The sequence below is a fragment of the Passer domesticus genome, chromosome 8 (genome assembly GCF_036417665.1).
Source record: "Passer domesticus isolate bPasDom1 chromosome 8, bPasDom1.hap1, whole genome shotgun sequence".
NCBI classification, from domain to species: Eukaryota; Metazoa; Chordata; class Aves; order Passeriformes; family Passeridae; genus Passer; species Passer domesticus.
Genome location: NC_087481.1, coordinates 33,496,993 through 33,517,172, shown reverse-complemented (window position 1 = coordinate 33,517,172; position 20,180 = coordinate 33,496,993). Strand labels below are relative to the sequence as shown.

At 36.9% G+C, this 20,180-nt stretch overlaps 1 protein-coding gene across 1 annotated transcript in view; it reads left to right on the top strand.

The window, feature by feature from the left end:
• Positions 1-20,180, top strand: part of NRG3 (neuregulin 3) — a 695,884-nt gene that overhangs the window by 49,939 nt on the left and 625,765 nt on the right. The window lies entirely within an intron of this gene.

Here is a 20,180-nt window from a genome sequence, read left to right as displayed (position 1 = left end):
ACACGTGCACACCACACACAAATTGCACACAGTAATATCAGTAGCAGCAGTTGCCTCTCATCACTAGTACCTGCTTTAATGTTGTCAGAAGGAGAAGAAAATATGGGAGCAAGGAATGATGATACCAGAATATCTTGTCAGCCTTAGGCAAGTGCTTATTTCTCTTAGAACTAGACACAGCAAAAACCAGACAATGCTGCAATGCTGCTTAGTGGGTATTTACCTCCTCTGATCATTTTTTAATGTTGTAGATCTAAAAAATGCTCTATTAGATATTCAGGAAGTCTTCCCACCAGTGTTGGGTGGTTTGGGTTTTGTTGCTTAAGTTTTTGGGAGGAGAGTCTTTAGTTGGTTGTTTTTGCTGTTCTTCTTGTAGTGTTTTTTTTTCTTTTTTTTTAAATCTATGTCTATTGTTGAATTTAGAAATTCAGAAAATACTCCCTGTCCCTTCCAGAATGTTTTTTTTAGTTGTGAAAGCACTCCAAGTCTGGTATAAGAAATCATTGAAACATTGCTTTACTTTAATCACACAGGGGAACAGCAATGGGGATTTGAAACCCTAATGGTAGAAACAATGAAATAATTCTTGCAGAAGTGAAAATTACTCAAGACAGCTTTGTACTACATTTAGAAGGACTTCAACCTCTTAGGCCCTGTAGTAATGGAACGTTTGATTCAAAGTTACTGAACTTCTGCTTTTGTTTTATGGAAAGCTTATAGCCTAGGCATGGCTTAAATGATGAAAGGTAGATAAAGAGACAGCTTTGTTCATGTTCTTGCATTAAAAATACACCTAAAAAGGAATGTGAGCTGACAAATCAAAGCTAAAGAAAAAAAATAGCATCAGATTGGTATTGGATGGAAAGAAAAACACAAGCTATAAATATAATGGCATAGAGATATGTATGTGTTTGAGCCTTGAACAACTGGTTGTAACAGATTAAAGAAAAAGATCAAAAGGAATTAAGAAAAAAAGTAGGCAACTTGAACAGAATGCTGAGTGCTTTGTCTATTAATAGTTTGTAATGCTGGAGAGATCATTGCAATTGCCCAGTCTAGCTACTTGTGCCACTTCTAGTTTGAAAGCTTGTAAGTAGAAGGAACCATTCCAGACCTGGCTGGCTGTAAATTGCCCCTTCCTGGGACTAGCAGGGCTCTCACTCACTGAACACAGCAGGGTGTACAGGGACCTCTCCACTTGAGTACATCAGCATCACCCATCTGCTTATTCCCTCTTGTGACAGGCAGCTGAGCTCGTGTTTGCCTGTGTCATGAACGTTATTTAATCCAAAAAATATTTTACCTGATTTAAAAGGAGCTGTCCAGAGATACAAGAAACATTTGTGAAGGAGTTTCTGTTTATAACAGAAAATTTTCTTTAATTTACTTTAGGTAGCTTTACTTTTTATCTCAGCCTGAAATTGTATGGATGCATGGTTCAACCCATTTCAAGTTTCATGGAATTTAAAAGGGAAAAAAATTTTCCTTGGATATTTAAAAATAGTTTTTTAATTTTAAAATATTTTCTTACTATGGAATTTGCATAACATCTGGACATCTCAATGTACACCATTTCCCTATTTTTCCTTCACACTTCTGATGTTCTAGTCTAAATTTTCTAGCAGTTCCTACCCTGGGAAATCACGTTATTGTATAGTCTCTTTGTTGATAATTTCTCTGTCTTGTTCTTAGCATACCTTTTTCATCATTCTTATCACTAAAGGAGCAGGACAAAGCAGAGCTTCCAGAGCTCCTAGCACATAAAAGATCAAATGTCAGAATCACAGGAGAAGAGTACAATGACTGTTTTCTGTGGCAAAGGGTTTTCAGGCCAAATTCCATGAGCTGTCATTTTTTAATTCCAGAGTATTTAGAAAGAACATCCAGCAGTTTGTGCCTGCAGGCCCTGCCCTTGTATTTGGCCCTGCTACAAATAGCAAATGAGGGAGAGAAATGTCTGTGGTCATTCTCTCCAAGCCTTGTTCTGCTTTACAGTTCGCCAGCACTGGGCAGCCAGTTTGGCTGGTTCTGGGGTGGGTGTCATAACCTGGCACTCTGCAAGGGACCACAACCTGTGCCACGCTGTGAGGGCAAGGAGCTTTCTTTCCATGCCTCATTTACATATTGCATCACTGAGCCTATGGAGCAGAGGCTGATACTTAGAAAATGAAACAAAGTTAATGAGCAGGACAACCTTTATTTGTTTATTTTGGATTCTCAGCGCAAGGAAATACATATGGAAGTATGTTCACTTTTGTACAGTTTTCGAGTCTTTTCATGAAGAGAAAAGAAACATAAGTTACAGGCTGTAACCTTCATCATGATGAAGATGAATTAATTTTTCAAAATACAAAAAATCAAAATTTTCAAATCAAAATATGATCAGTACACACTTCAGGAATTGTCTAATGAAGTGTTGCTTGTGTCACTGGGTAAGAATTCTTATTGCATTCTTAGTTGAGCTGAAGATTGGCACTGCTGCCCTCACTGGGAATTCTGCTGATGGCCTGGTTGGGAACAAGGCTCTACTTTCCCTCCTTGTGTGCGTTGATGTGTTGCAGACAGATCACATCCTGTGTGCAGACAGCAGCACATTTTCTCTGACTGCAGAGATTGCCTCTATTCTGCTCCAGGGTGACAACAAATTGCAGATTAAAATGCCCAAAAGTTGCACTTGTATCTTATCAGCGATAGGAAGACCAGCACACCCATCCTAAAGCCAGTAAAATTTTTGTGTTGTTTTGTGAATTACTGTGATATGTGGCAAATCACAAACCAGAAGGTTTGTGCTGTTCTACAGCCTCTAATTATGGCCCTGTTTTTAATGGTCACTTTCAGAAAACAATTCAGTTGAAGAAATCAGAATATATGACTCAAGGTTTCTCTCCTAGAAAGAGCTCCCTAACCCCTACCCTGGCTTCATTAACCCTCCTGGCCTCCTTAATGCAGGCCTCATCTTCTGTCTGTGTCTTACAAAAGTAGAGGTAGAAATTTACTTTGAGGAGAGAATTCTATGTTCTGATTCTGTGTTGGAAGAAGTGTTTTGTTTCAGCCCTCATTTGGGCTTTATCTATGGCTTCACTGGAGAATTTGCAGCAAAATAAGTAGGAAAAGGGAGAAACTGTTTAATGATCATTATGTGTATAGATCTTTACCTTTTTGAGGCAGAGACCCATTCAGCTGTTCCTTTTTAAAGCAAGAGGCTGTGCTATGCTTTTGATGGGAGTTCAGTGTGGTTCAGTGACAATGCAGGAAGAAATCCCTTCTGAAATATCATACCTCTCCTCCATAATGAAATGCAAGTCTGATGCTTAGTTTTAGCTGAGTAAACTAGTAGAAAATATACATATAGTAGGCAAGAGAAGGCAAGACAAAACTATTTAACTTTAAAATTTCCCCTTTAAATTAAGGTCTAGTTTCCTAAAAAATACTGCACTAGCGATTTGTTTTTGAAATTCTTCTATCTCGATTTAAGGTAATCTATATTTCCCTTCAGTAGTGTGTGTATAAGGGAAAATACAACTGAATATCTTTCAGACACCCATTAGAAGCAGCAAGCACTCATTTAACCTTTGACAGTTAAAGCTGTGGGATTTCACCTCAGATGTAGGCTTTAGAACAATAAAGGTTAATAAAACCTTATCGTCAAGACTGTATTATTTTCTGTGGTGAAATCATTGGAACTTGAAAATTGAGTTCTATAACAGAAAGAAAGTAAGGGAGGGAGAAAAGCATTACATCCAGATGAAACATAATTCAAAGGCAAGAGAAATTTATAAAGTCATACCCAGTTGAGCTGTCCTAGTCTATTTATTGATTTATTAAGCAGAATAGTTAACTTGGAAATGGTTATGGAAGATGTAATTTTACAGATATTCTCAGTCATGAAAAAACATTTTTTATGTTCAGCTCTCAAAAGCCAAATCTATAATACAATGCAAAGATTTTGAGGAAGAGGAATGTCTTAGTATTTAATATATTTAGCACAACAGCTCAGAGCTTTTGTATTTTGTGTGTGAATATGTGAATATGTAAACCAATATTAACACTTTGTAATTTATGTGTTGTGTAATACAAACCTGTTTGGTCACAAAGTCACTAATTTTGGGGAAAACTGAAAACCCTAAGTGGTGAATGAGATGATATAAATGAGACACTTATAGTAGCTCAACAATTGCCATGGGAAAGATTGCTCCACCCTTAAATTTGCAGTGAGATAATGCAGTCTTAGAGCTCCTGAACAGGGTTATGTTTTGACTGAATTAATGTCAGAGCTGTGTTGTGACAATGATTCCTGTAAAACTGTACAGAGGCTAAGCAAACATGGAAGTCTGAACCATCAGATTAGACACCTGTGTATTTCCATAGAGAAATGAAATATAATACTAGAGCTCTTGGGATGGTTTGTCACAAACCCATAATTCATTGCATGTATTTATGGTGTGTTCCATGTATCCATACTTGTCTTTTTGATGATAGCCTAAAACTGGAATGCCAGGGGTTTGACTAATGAGATAACCTTTGCTGTCAGTAGCAGCAGTGATATTTTTTTACATAAATTCAGGATGGTATTTTTATAAATATAGTTGCAAACAGAGAGCAAATGTATGCAGTTATTATCGAGACTTTGGGCAGGGAGTACTGCAATTTCACCTACGTTTCTGAACCATTCCTTGGAAGATTTTCTGTTTCCTTCTTTTTCTCCCTCCATTCATTCAAGGGCTGTTTTAATTTTTCCCCCCCTTATTACATGCCTGCTAATCATGAAGAATATGTAAATAAGACACAATTAATATTCACACCCACTCTATGAGCTAAATTAACTTATTTTGTTGGGAAGATGAAATTGATTATCTTTTAGCAATGGTTAAAATCAAGGTTAGGTAATTAAGAGTTTCCTGTAGGCTCAGGAAATGATTTTAGTAAAACCCTCCTGAAAAAGTCCCCTGAGTGAAGAAAGCTGGAGTTAAAAATGCAGACAACCTGAAGATGATTACTGCACTGCTAATAGTGCAGCTTGTTTTTCAAGTCTTCATTAAAATATTTACTGTGATGGTTCAACTACACCACATAGTCAGCAAGGGGCTACAGCAGATATTTATTTCCTCATTTTAAGCCCATTTTAAAAGGTGGAGAAAACTATACCTTGGTTAAACCAGACATTTTACAGATGTAGTGAATCTGGTCTTTTCAATACTGTATAGCAATAAGGAATAAAATGAAGTTCTTGCTGATAATTTGTAATTGGAAATGTTTCCTACAAGAAGAGAATAACTGTCCTTCTATTTTTTTACCCTGAGAAAACCACTCTTTAAAAAAAAACCAAACCAACTTTTATTTTTGTTCCCTACTCCCATTCCCCCTTTTATAATTTTCTTTGTACTTTTGTTTTTCCTGGAAGGGATCCTCAGGTCCTTAATAGGTAAAGTAATAGAACAGATAAAACTGTGCTGAACTTTTCATATTGGAGATGGGACCCATGCAGCTCTTAAGTGTAATTAAGAGTAATCACCAGCATAACATGGCGTTACTTCAGTATAAGGTTTATATTCTTTTTTATGGTGATAATAATAATTTTAGCAAACATTTTGGTTCATATTTTTGAAGTCAAGTGTTTTTGAAAGTACGAGAATGGTCTCGATTCTCAGAAACCTTCTGAAGGTCATAGTGCAGCTAGTTGTGCACTTGAAAAGTGGAAATTTCTTTCTAATAACAAAAGGCAAACCACTAGTTTTCCCAGAGTAAGATACTCAAATTTGAGTGTGTTAAAAAGAAGGTAAAAGAAGCATTCCATGACAAATTTTTGTATGCGTGATAGAGATTATACTGCATTTCTTTCTTAAAATAAATATGATGTCTTCTTAAGATGGCAAAAATGTGGGCAGCTGCTATGGGTAACACAGGTGAAAATAATGTTAAATTTTTTATGTCCCAAGAGTGCTCCAGTGGCAGGGGATCGTTTAATATCACTTCCTGTGAGTTAATTAGACCTCCAGTTAGAGAAATATTCTGCAGTTCTGTATTCATTAGCCTGACAGTTGCAAATGAAGTGCTTACAGTTTGTGCACCGTTTGATCCCAGAGCTATGGAAATGTGAGAGAATGTGGAGGAAGGCCCTCCTGCTTTTTTGTGCTCAGAACTTTGAACAGTGAAACAGTGCTGAAGGAATATTGAATGCAGCAATAACAAAAGTTGCCAACTCGTTTTTCTGCAGTGAAAGTGCACATTGTGGACATTTAATGCAACTTTTTATTTATTTTGTACAGGATAAATATATTCCAGGAAGATTGTGAATGCTCTCACTTCCAAGCTATTTTCCTGATAAATGAGGTAGCTTTCTTCCTTTCAGGAGTGAACCTATATTTTGATCATAACAGAGCAAAAGTGTAAGTTTTGAAAAATTTGTCTTTCATCTGGAGAAGTGCAGTGGGATTTGAAGTGACCAAATGTCCCTTCTGAATTCAATCACACCTGATCACATGTTGTGACCTTGAGAAAAGTCATTTCCGTCTCCTTCAGTTGAAAATGCAGGAGTATTTTTGTTTCAATACTTAAATGAGTCAAGCCATTATTTTTTCAGCTGAATTTCTCACTGACTTTTAAATAAGTACTGCATTAATTCCTATCTGATTTGCAGGGTGGTCAGTTCAGTAATGGTTATGGGATTCTATTAAGTCATGTTGTTGTCTAAGAAAAACTAAAGTTAGTTTGTACTACAGCAGTGAAAACAAAAGATATTGTTCAAGGGCATTGACACAATGAAGGTCAGCACATTGCAGGCTGTCAGATGTGCCAAGTGTAATATTTTGACAGAGCAGTTGACAGCATCTCTGAATGGGTTTTTGCCTGGGAGTTCATAAAAGATAATGGTGGTGAGCAGATGTCAGAAGCATAGAGGCTTTTCTGAGAAAGGGAGAAGAAACACTAGGAGAAATGAGGAATACATGAGAACAGGTGATCACAAAATTAGAATGTCTGCAGGCTGACAGCCACAGGAACAGATGGAAACCTTGTTCAGAATGAACTTGAAAGGAAATACAGAAAAAGAACAGATTGTCTTAGAGTATAGTGCATATATGATCTGCTGTACTATACATATGTAGGTGTGAATGCAAAAATAAAAGGCAAAACCATGCTCTGTGGATTTAAATGTTACAGAACTCTAGACTACTAAAGTAAATTGGCCCAATTCTTCTCTGTTTCTCACTTTTCAAAGTGGACCTAAAACATTACTATACTGCTTTGGTCTGATGCCTGAAGTTTTAGCTTTCATATTTTCCAGATTCTATACATCATTAGTGTGTAACTCTGAACTTCATATAAAGTGTAGGCAAGATCTCCTCACAGTTTAGTCGGACAAAACAATCCTTTTCCAGCCCAAGAACACCATTGCAGCTTCAGGCCCAAAAAGTTCAAACAACAGCAAACTGAGGAGAGCAATCTGGAGGATGGGACTTCATAACCTGAAGCTGTAATTGGATGATTAACCCCAGTATCAGTATGTAAATGGACCAAAACTTGTAATAGTGTGAAAATTCATGACTTTGAATCCATCTTGGGTGGAGCCACAGCCAGGCTCTTGTACTGCCCAAGGCGTATCCTTTGAATGCTTTTTTAGTAAATCCCTGCTTTATTCATTTAACACTGTCTAGCCTCTGTTCCAGGTAGCCTTTCAAGGCATCATATCCATTAAAAAAATTACTTCTGAAAAGACAAACAATGGAGCAATAAAAAATTTAACAAAATGTCAACATGAATGAGATTTGCATAATTGGAATTTTGTTCAGTATCTAGTTCCATGAGGAGAGTTCTCCCAAGCTGAAAAGTTACATTTCAGGGATATTAAATGATATGACTAAGAAGAATAAGGAAGGGAGAGGTTTGCCATCCTCCTTATAGGAATGGTCCTGTAGATATGAAACACTGATAGGGCTGCTGTGTTAGTGGGACTCAGCTGGCCAGAAAGACTTCACTGCCACAACATTCCGATTCTCCAGGAGAGTCTCCCAGCCCAGCTAAGTTTGTGGTATCTGTAAGTCAGGTACTCAGCTGCCTCTGGATCTTCAGGATGAGAACAGACTCGTCTGGTATAGCAAAGGCATGGGACAGTTATGTTCATTCCAGGCTGCAAGGTGTGGGGATAATATGGTAACGAGAGACATGTGAGTGCTTTTCTTGCACAGATTGTTACCACCTGGAAATTAAGAGAGAAACTCATGATCCTCTGATTTCTCAGGGCCTGATTAGATGAGTTTGCAGGCCCCAGTTGCAACACAAGTGCATACTATTAAAAAACCTTGTAATAATTAGTGAGTGATCTCTATGAAGACTCAAGAGAAAGGTAAGGATTCTTGTGTCTCACTTTTTAAAAAATCTATTTTTTTTTTTTCTTTGCTAATGTAGAATCCTGTCAGCAAATTTGCTTTCATTAATCCAATATGAAAATATCTCTGTGTTAGCTGATTTTTCTGTGTGTCTCTAAAACTGTCCCTCCCCATTGTCTCTGTCTCCCCCTGAATCTTTGAGTCTCTGGTAGCACAATAGGACTAATCCTATGTAGGTCACCAGTGTTTCAACCAGTTGTTCTCAGCACAAGCACATGGATATTTTATATTGTTACAGAAAATGGGTTTTGCTATTCTCTTCAACACAGGCACAGGAAAATGGGGAGGACACAGCTTTGGCTATGTCTGCAATATTCAGGTTAATAACCTATTAATAAAACCCACTCAGGCTGGTGTGCTGCCTCTGAGACAGCAGCGTGTGATATTCAATAGCAGTTACTCTTACTGGCAGATATGATCAAATTGCAGGATATTCCTTTGTTAGTGACTGCCTCTTTCACACAGCCCCTTTCCTCATCTACTGCATCTGCTTACTAAAAGTAGCTATTTATAACTTTGCATTTCAAGGTTAAAACACTTCACAAAGGTCCATGTATTTTCTGCATTAAGCAGGACTGAAGACAGGTACATCCTGAGTACCCTTTTTTCTTGTACTTAATATTACAGTGCAGCATGACAAGTACACTATTGTTGCATGAATGTTATGTGGATAGAGCTAACTACAAACATGGAGAATGAGAAAGGTTTTAAGGACCTTGAAAGGTGGATATCGTTTGTGAAGTAGTATTTCATTATATTATTGTTACAAGGATCACCCGAATGTTCGGGGAAACTTCTATGGTAACAGATTTATCATACTTATTTGAAATTACAATTAAATTTATCCATTATTATTTTCTTGTGAGATGAAAATGGAGGGAGTTTTTTACAATTATTAAACAATTTCCTACCTAAAGAGTGGCAGTACAAGCTGCCTCTGTGAATTAAATCAGGGTACACACAGACACATATAAGTTATAGCAAATGCTTACATAGAAAGGGAGACAATGGCTTTTATTCTCTCCAATAAAACAAACTACGTTGAATACTGTGTGAGAATTCATCAGCTTCCTGCAGTTCTGTGCTTTGGTGTGAGTATGGTAAGTGGTAGAAGTTGCGGAGCCAGGCTGTTCAACACTGTAGTCCAAGATTACATTAAACACAGAGGGATGTAATATATATCTAATGTCTTCCAGGATAAACTTGGCAAATGTAATTTTCACATCTAGGGAATGGTGTGTTCAGAAAACGACTTTTAAGGTATCTAGCAGACCATATATATTTTTGCTACTTGACAGTAGCATTGTTTTGCTGTAAGAGATTCTCTTATATCATGGGTTCCTTGCATTATCTCAGAATTTTATCACATGAGGAAAGAGATGCCTTATTTTAGCATGTGCCTTTTGGGGAAAAGTGGAGTGATGGAACTAACTTCCTGTACAGGTAGTAGAATAGACTTTCTCTGAGTTTACAGTCCATTTTCTAAAGGTATCTTTAAAGTAGCTAGAGAATAAAAAGATTTTTCAGGGGCACTTTGAAGGGTATACATGCTTATATTCTGTATTGTACAGTTCAGTGCTATTGCTCCAATTTCTGGTATCTGGCACTCTGATTGACTGCTACCCAAACTCCTTTTTAACAAACAGAATGCCTACAGTCATACCCACCAATATAAAATGTTGCTTGCTAATGGCCCAATCCACTAAAAACCCATCTCCACCTGGCTGCTGATAATCCAGATAAGGAAATCTCTACCTTTAGCTCTTCACAAGCTTTGGTGTTGGTCTACTGTCCCTACCCCCTACCTTTGTGTTTTCTCCCTTTATTTTTCTTATTGCTCTCCACTCCAGTTCTGTAAAATTGGTAGGTTATAAAAGCTCTTAGATGCTGGCTTTTTCTTTTTATTTGTTAAGTATATTCTGTTTTAGACTATGGAATTGTATTAGGGAGAAATCAGGTGAGCAGAGGTGTGTGGGCAGCAGCTTCCAGGAGATGCAAAGGCTCCCACCATGAAGATATTGGTAACCAGATTAGCCACACATGAAAAGAATTTCTTGACTGTGTCATATTTGTTTGTAAGATTTAGCTACCCTCTGCAGTTTGGTGTGATTCCAGGCCCCTGCTCTTGTAGCTTTGCTCTCTGTATAGAGTCCCAAGCAGCAGATGATAATTTGGATGAAAGGGAAAGGTAAAAAAAGTGAGGGAATGAGTAGGAGGAGAGAGAGTTTGGGTTAAGGGAAGGAGTCTCAGTGGCTCAAGTGAAGATGCAGTGAGGGATGATGAAAGAGGAGGAAACAGCAGGGAGAAAATCCTCCAGAATGAATCAGCCACTGCACCCCATGGCAATCCCAACAGTGTCACTATATTGCTGTCCAGGCTGCTCCCAGGGATTGGGTGGGTGGGGCAGCCATGGCCCACAGTGCTCTGAGGAGATTTCATGCCACTACTTTTGTGTGACATGAAATCTCCATGCCATACCATCTCAATTTAGGCTAAATGCCTCTGAAGGTATTGGGGAAAACCGCTGGAAGAAATTAATATCAGATTTTTTTTTTTAAACACTGGAACAGGAATACATTATGAAATGAACTTAACTGTATCTGAGGAATAAAAGTCTTGCTGCCTAGCATGCTGTCACACAGGCAGTTTAATTAGGCCTGTTTAATATGGTTTGGGATTCCTGGTTGGGTAATAGGTACTGCATGAAAATCACTGTGCTTTACATCTTGTTTAGGTATCCCAAATTCAATTATCATTGGAGTTCTTTATAAAAAAATAATGCAAATTAGGCAGAAAGGAAAAGAAAATGTAATCTGTGACGGGATGTTTAACAATTGAAAGAAATAAAAATTAAAAGTTTTTTGCAATATTCACTTGTTTGTTTAGATTATCCAGTTTCTTGAAAGTGCTTGTGAAGATATTTTTCATAAAAGAAGAGGGAAATGAGCACATTAAAAAAATCTCTGTATATCAGTGAAGAGATGCATAATACATCCTATGTAATGCACATATTTATCCTACATAGAATATTCTGTGTAATTTATAGTTATATATAATAGTATGTATATATAAATACCAATCAGTTAAAAATATTGAAGTTTGTGAGTCTGAGTAATGGAGGGAGGAAGTTTAGAGAGTTGTCCCGAGAAGGAAATGTGCCTCTTGTATGTGTTGAGATGGTTTAAAGGATGTGGTTTATTACTAAAGAGTAGTTGTCTACAATGCTGTAGTAGTCCTGAAAATGCACAGGCCTATCCTACCAAGATTAATTTTATAGTTATAAAAAAAAAGTAGTAGTGGCAAATCTGCCAAATAATATTTAATTTATCTGATAAAATATGAATGTAGATTTTCAGGGACTGAAAAGTGCCACTTTTAATAGAGTTGTGTGTATGGTTTGGGGTTTTTTTTTTTGTTTTGGTTCTGTTTTTTCCTCCTAATTGGTACTTGTAAAAGATCTACAGTGTTGTTAAGAGACAAGTCATGGATGATATGCTGAATTACCCTTGGTAAAGATCATGCAAAATGTATCTCATGTTTAATCAGCTTTATTCAGGGAAAGAGCTGTGCTAGCCTACAGAAATTACATATAACATTGTCTAGATATTGACATTCTGTTTTCCAGTAGCTCTGCCCTCATTAAGAACTAAAATGCAACAAAACCCCAAACACAAACACCTTCACTCTAAATTCGTAAATAAAACCTTTCCTGTTTTCTGTGCTGACAGTCTCACCCTGCAGCTTTTCCTGGAAAAAAACCCCCAACCCTTCATTTTGATGTGGTCTCATTCTTTCTTTGATATTTATGGAATTTGAATGGAATATGGTCCAGAAGATGAGTGGATAAATGGTAGCAGCTGTGGTCTTTTGCTGATAATTGGTTCTCTACTGTTTTTTCCTCAGTGGAAAATTGGAAAAAATGGGTAAAGGATAATTTCTGTAACAAATTATACAAAATATTCAGTAATTTATCTTTTTTGGCCTGAGTTTTGGAAAAAGACATTTTTGATGACTGGAAAAAACAGAAGATTCACCCAAAACTTCATTATTAGAAGATTATACATTATAAGATGAAGTTCTCATCCCACATTTTCCCATGGATTTTCAAAGAAATGAAACTAATCTATATTCTGACAGCTACTTTAGAGAGAACTGAGTTCTCTGAGGTTAGGAGCGTTTGAATTGTCTTTTCTTGTATCTACTGGGTGTGGCATGCAACTCTCTCATTTTAATCCTCATTTGTTTGTCACTTATAAAATGCATTCTGTTGCATCAAGAGAATTGAGTTAATACTGTTTTTACAGTCCCTAACCATTTTTTAGGAATAAAATATCTTGACTAAGTGTAACCAAGGGTTATAGGCTGGGGGTTATGGGGTGCTCTCAGTCACATTGCGAGTGAAGTGCTGGAGTTCAATTCCTGTCTGTTCTAGGGAGTGCTTTCACAAGGCTGGTGTGGGAATGTTTATATCTGAACAATGGGGCCTGATATTAAAAAGTGGGTTTTTGGTCTTTGTGGCTTTTAGATTAGGATCTCTATCTGTTCTAAAATTTAAGGACACATTTCTGCAGCTGTTAAGTCTTGAAGGATGCAAATCCATCTCTTGCCGCATTCTCCAAAGCTTATTTGCATCTAGCTATGTTTGACTTCTCACTGAGCACTGAGGGTGTTTTTGTTCTGCTTACCAGTTCTGTAAACTGTCAAGCATGCAGAGTTTAGATTAAACAGCCCAAATATTTTTCAGGGACCGATATTAATTGAAATCTACAGAAAAAGAATTAACGAGAAAATGAGCACCTGTACTGGAAAATATGTGCAATATGAATTTCAGGGGTGTGAAGCATACAAGATTTGTTTGGTGTCAGTGGTAGCTGAGGTTCTTCAGCATCTCTAAAAATGAAGCAAAAGAACAGTTACCATGGAAATGTTATTTTTGTGAGTGCTAACTTAGGTGGAAGACAGGTCAAGATAAAATGCTTTGGAAAAAAAAACAAGGTAAGTTTCCCTTTATAGAGTATTTTAAAGTCAATTTTGGCTCTAAATTAAACCTTTTGTGCAATTTGAATTGAAAAAAACCACTTTTGTGTAATCACAATGATTCTACACATTTTTCAGGTAGTTTTCAGACTGATCTGGAGGCACACTTATTTTAAAAGCAAATAGTACATTGTAGTTTCTTAATTAAAGAGAAGATATTACAAAATGAACTAGAAATGAAAAATGGAAGTAATTTTAATTGAAAATATATCTACCATAAAGGGTAACCTTGACCTGTGTTTCTAATTATTTGGTTTTTGTATATACATAGATAAGATGTTAATATAAACCATGTAAAGCATTCTATTTACATGAACTTTTGTGAATAGGCAATTTACACATCTGTAAAAAGCAAAGTGTAAGTGGAGAAGATCCCTCAGTAATTAATTAACAAAGAATACTTATGTAACTCTTATGTTAATTTGGATATATTTACACATTCTGTATTTGTAAAGAGGGAAAAAAAAGAAGCCAGATGAACAGTATAAAAATTATTTGGTAGGTGTCTCCCTCAGGAATTGTCTTTATTAGCCAATAGAAACAGACCACAGAATTTGGGGTGAAGTGCACAGGAAGCCCCCACATTCTCATTTGCTTCCTTTGGCTGGTCTGAGTGGGGAGCATCACACAAGCATTTCAGATTAATTTATTGCCAGCCAGTGTTAATTTACAGCCTGTGACAGGACCAGAGCTGCTTTCTCAGAGAGGGCCTGTAAATTACCAAGCTGCTGTCACCAACAGTGGGAACACTTCTAGGATGGCCAACTCAGTATAAAGTCCCATTTCTCTTTGTATATTTAGAAGTTCAGCTTCTTGGGGGAAACTGGCAAGCTTTATTTTGAGTAATTTTATTATAGCATCACAAAGGATGTGCCTGGAGTTTCTTTGGTAGCTGGCCTTGAGTTTAGAGGGTGAACATCTCAAGCTGGCTGAGATATTCACCCTCAAAATGATGCTCCTGCTGGTTGGCTTATGGCAGAGTTTGTGAATGAGCCACACACTCACTGCTGATCAACTGGAGTGAGAGTCAAACTGTAGGCAGCAGAGGTTTGGGGTTGAACAGAAAGCAACTCTCATGGTGAACATGAAATGATGAAGGTACCCACGTCACATCCATCCTGGAGGAAAGGGAGAACAGGCTGCAGTTTATTGTTTGCCCCAGTTTAGTGATTGAATTTTCTTCCCGAGGTTACTTGCTGGTTTGTGACAGTTTGCAAGGGAACTAGCACGTTATGGATGGCAGGGATCTGGAAGGTGATAGGAACTACAAAACTGTCAATAGAGATTAATATACAAAACAGCAGAGGGACCCAGGAGACTCGAGCAGCACAGAAGATTCACCATTTTCCTGAATTCAGTTCTTTGCTCTTTGAGCAACCTGCTTCTGCTACAGCCAAGTTTCTGGAGCTTGTTGGCAGCTCAGTGTGCATCAGGCAGGCATTGGCTTCTGCCAGTACTTAGTTATGCCAGGAGATTAATCCCACATCTTGTAAGGAGAAGGAAGACAAAGAAGCGTCTTGTTCTATAGACATTGTGGGGTGTTCTTCATCCACAATAAAGAGCTAAAACTTTAGCCTCTATTTGCTTATGCTATCAACCTGGCAATGCATGCACAGGTATAATCAGACAAAGAAAGAATCCGTTTCTTATACAAGAACACATAATTGTAACAGGAGAGCCTATCTAGGCAGACGCTCAGGAAACCACTGCAAACTTGTAGTCCCTTCAATAGAGTTCCATTCCTCAAACATTCCTCCTTGCAAACTCACATTTGTAAAAGGAAGCCACACCTCCTCTCCAGCTGACCTACAAATCTGCTACTTTTCTTTCTTTACTCTTTTCATTAGACTTTTTTTGTTGTTTCAGTGTTGCTTTGTCACACATAGAAAAAGGCATTTGAATAATATTTTACAGTGCATCTATCCATCAGCTTCCTTTTTGCTCATAAAGGGAAGTAAACATGACACAAAAGGGATTCTGGTTGCATTTTAAAGAGCTAAGGCTTTGTGGGATTCTGCTACTCAGATGCAGCCTACATAATGTGTTGGGGAGGTTGCAGAAATAAATGTTCTCTCTCATTAAACATGTAATTTCTTTCAGAGATTCTTTTCGTTTCCTAAGCAAACACCTCATATCCAAGAAATATATAGAGAGATAACTTTTCTTAAATCTTTTAACTTGACAAATAAGATGAATCAGCTGTCATAATATAGCAATGGAGATTTCCCTGTAATAACGACCATTTGTATGACACAAAATATTTTAAAGGTGCTTCAGTAAAGTAGGTGAGGATATCATTCCAGAACTGAGTATTTTACTTGCTTTGAAAGACAGAAGAAACCATCTGGTAGAAAGCCCAGGGGCAGTACCAGTCAGCAAGGCAGGAGTGTGTGCTCCAGGCTCCTGACACTGCTTTGGGGAGCAGTGGTTCCTGAGCAGGCTGGTGCTCTTGCTCAGGGCTGCTAGTACTCAGGAGCTGCTGCTGCTCTTGCAATTCCACCCTTCCACTGGATAGATGTTAAATAAGGGTTTGGTGGAGAGCATGGTTAGAACAGGGCACTGCCTGGGATACAGAGGGCAGCCTCATATGAGCAGTCCATTTCAGGGAGGAGAAGAGCTGATGAAGCTGTTTAAGAAAAACAGGACTCTTATTTTAAGCTGTAAATGTCTGAAGTGATAGATTTAGGAGGAAAGGGTTTGTTTAGAGGAATAAATAATAAGATTTGGACAGCCTGAAGCCGAGGCAAAGGTGAGTTTAGAGAAATCAATCTGTTGAAAAATAATTACATGCAAACTTCCCAGCAAAATATTTTTTTCTTTATCACTTTTATAATTCACTATTTCAACTATACCTGTAAGATATGTGCTATTTAAGGCTCCAAAAGTGCATGTATTCTCCCAAAACTGTAAAAGGAATGGAAGACTGTGACTGGTTCCCTGAAACAATGCTTCCTTCTCCACTGTTAGTCATTCTGTCATGTCCAAAATTAGTTCTGGCAGAGTCCCAGTTTGTAGTCTGCTATGGGGAAGGGGACATGGTAAGCTCAGTTTCATGTGCTGTTGAATAAATAAGAATACATCAAATTATAAACAATACAAAGCAATAATTCTAATTTGTATTATTTTACAGAGCATTTTGTTTAATTACAGCTGGAGGGAAAGATTGTTTTGCAGCCATAAATTTTAGGGGTCCCTGGGTTGCCCTGGTACTGCAAGATATTAAAAAATTATTCTTTTGGCTGTGAAAATATTGCCAGAGTATTTATGTGGTACTTCATACTGTTAATAGAAGTATTTAAAAACAAAACAGAGCAAAAAAAAAAAAAATCAAAATTAATTAAAAAATCTCAAGTGGGGCTACAGTTAGTTTTGCCATTTTTCTTCCTAAGTAATTATGATATATATAGATTTCTGCAAATCACTGTGTAAACACTTTCTCTTGAAATGTTTCACTTTTTCAGGAAACTTAGCAATTCCTGCTGTGAGTCTGTAAGTTTCTACCAATCTTGCATGTCATGGCCCTGTGAAAGTAAAGATTGTCAATTAATAGAGAATCCCTACTTAAATTATTCACTTTTTGTACAATGCGCTTATACTTGCATATAAACAATTTTTGAGGAATTTTACTCTACCTAATTCATGAATCGGTTAAATTAGTTATTGCGTGATCATCTTAATTAAAAACTACCACAACACACCAAACCACAAACTTAAACACAAACTCAGTCATGCACAAAGAGTGGAAGCAATATCTGCCAAAGCACAGGTTTCCATGGAAGACTTAAGTGTATACAAGAGTAATAGCTTCAAAATGTATAAAATATTTCAATCTTACTAACATATAACAGAAATAACCCTTTTGATGCAAGACCTGTTGCATTCATGAGACTTTACATAATCTTTTGGAAACTTGAATTTCACTGTTTCTCTGTGATTTTTATGTGGGACCGGAGTCAACAAGTTGTGAGAGGAAAATTAGATTCAGGGCACTATATTCTTTCCTGTGCATCTCCTACAACCTCTTGCATAAGTGCAAAGTATGAATAAAGTACAGGAAATCAGGATGGGAATGAGATAACAAATTTCTGCAGAGTTATTTACAATACTTCTGAGAAAGACACCAACATCTAATACATAAAATATTATTTAATATTGACCCAAGTAATAGACTCTAAGAAAGAAATTTACTCCAATTCCAGACTATGAGATTCAAATTACCTGAAAAATCAAATTTTGCAGGTCTGAATGGGGGGAATCACCAGTAAGTCTAATAAATTAAGGGGTTTTTTCACTATGATTTCCAATGTATAAGTGCAGTGCTTTAGTATTTTTTATTACTTTTTTAGTTTTCAGACTAGGTTTCCAACAACCTGAACTGAATTTTCCTTTGGAGCATTATGATGTAGCACTTCTGAAAAAACATAGAGATAAGCTAAGCTTGGGATATTTAAGAAGGAAATTCTGTAGCATTAGAAAAAATTACACAACTGCCTTTTCTCTGGCATCTTGTTTTCTCAGAGTGTGGTACTTACTTGGCCTAGGAAATAGTAGGAACTATATAATTTTGGACATTCATTCCAATATATCAGTGACAAACATATCAGAATCTTGAATGAGGAGCACCAAAAGCAATTTTCAAATGACTGTAGGAGAAAATGCTGATACAGAGCAGCTACACCAGACATCCTGTTCCCTCAAGTGGAGATTTCTTTCTCATTGTTTTTTGTTCCTGCAAGTTCTGTAAAAATGGTTCTGGCAAATCTGCAAACAAAGAATAGCTGTAATCCAATCTGAACACAACAAAAAACCCCAATCTGACTGTAAGAAAGCATTTCCTAAATCCTCTGGGGTTGAGCAAGGCATAATCCTTGTTATTTTTGTCAGATGACAACAAGCTGTTTCAAAATGCAATTGCAGTGAGATGGTGGCTGGCAAACTTGGAATGGGTGCATTTGTTTCTGAATCCCTGCATAACAGAGTGAGGCACTACTTTTAGGCAATGATAACTACAGGCACTGGGAATCTTTGGGTTTCTCTGGATTAGTGTTTTCTTCTGTATATTTTCCAGCAAAAGAGTGCATGTATGCCATGATTTGTGTGAGCTGCTTTATTTCCACAGAAACTCTCCCTTTTACCAGCCCAATATGTAAAATAGAATTTTCTGATATAAAAGCAAGCCCACAATGTCTTGCTGTCATTGGCATCTGCAATGTTGGAGAAATTTATATATGAGTTATTATGAATGGATTCAAGGGAAAGCATATACGCGTATAGAGAAGAGCATAAGCAAAAGGCTTGGAGCAAGAATGCTTTTAGCAAGGGTCATCAAAATTAAAATGATTCAATTCATACTCAGACTAAAGCAGCAAGTTCAGGTCCTTTGATATTCAGTGAGCACCATTGCAAGGCAGAGTATTGTTATTACTTGCAGAGCTGGGATGATTAAGACCTTATCTAAAGTGACCAGGAGGGCACTTTCTGCAACACAGCCTTGATACCTGCTCTTGAATAGAGTACAAAGAGGAGACTGAACCTCATCTATTCCTTTATATATGAAAAATTCAAAACCAGAACATTTGTGGAGGAAGTACCTATCCTTTGTTTTCACGTAATCATAGTTCTTTTATGAATAAGAGTTTTTGTTTTTGATTTTGAGGTTGTTGGTTGGGGTTTGGTTGGTTTTGATATGGGGTTTTTTTTGGGACTTTGTTTGGTGAGGATTTTTGGTGTGTTGTATTTTTTGTGGGGTTTTTGTTTGTTTGTGGGTTTTTGTTTTTGGTGGTTTTTTTTGTTTGTTTGGTTTTTTTGGGGTTTTTTTTTGGTTTTTTTTAGAGCAAGCATTTAATTTAAAGAAGCAATCTTGGAGGGCTTTTTGCAAGTCTGTCTTTCCACAATCAGATTGCTTATAATGTCTTTTTGTTCTTCCACTCCAACCTCATCCCCCTTCTCTTAAAAACTAAAAAGAACCCACTCCTGTTTTAAGTTTATAGGTTTGTAATTCTCTACCCTTGACCCTATCCTTTTTAAACTTTTTTTCTTTTTCTGTTAGGGATAATGAGGTAGTTTTTGGAATGGCTACTGAGTGTAGTAGTTCTGAAGATGTGACTGAAATAGAGAGAAGAAATTATGTAGTGTGTTATTTGCAGCTTTGTCATCACTGCCTAACGGGTATTACAGCAAGTTAAGAAAGACATTTATAGCTTCATGGAAGGAGACTGCAACACATTTGGTGTAAATGTGTAGGGGTTAATGAAAGCTTAATTATAGTAAATGGAGAGAGCATTTGTAGCCTTTGCTGGAGGAAATGAATTAGAAATGACCAGCTCAAGAAGGCCATAAAGAAAACAATCGATAGTATTAAAATTGAGAAAATGGCTTATTCTGATTCTTAAAAGAGCAAAAAAGGAAAAAGAGTTATGTTAGTATTGGAAATTATGTACTAGTCAGATGATAAATTCTATTTTCAAATTTTATAATGGACAGAAAGATCGAAAAGTCCTCATTTAGATTCAAGTATTTGGCCCAAAGATTTCAGTTTAGCAGGTGTACCAGCAACCCACAGTGATCTAATTTAAGTGTTATTAGAATTACAGTACTGTAATGTGGGGGTATAAATAATACAAGAAAAAGAACAATTACGGCAATTAACGATGGCCTGGACCACAAAAACAAGAAAAAAAAAAGAAAGAAAAAAAATCACCCTTCAGCAACTTAGAATTCATTAAAGTAGCAGAGAAATCACTGAGTTCTCAAAACCTG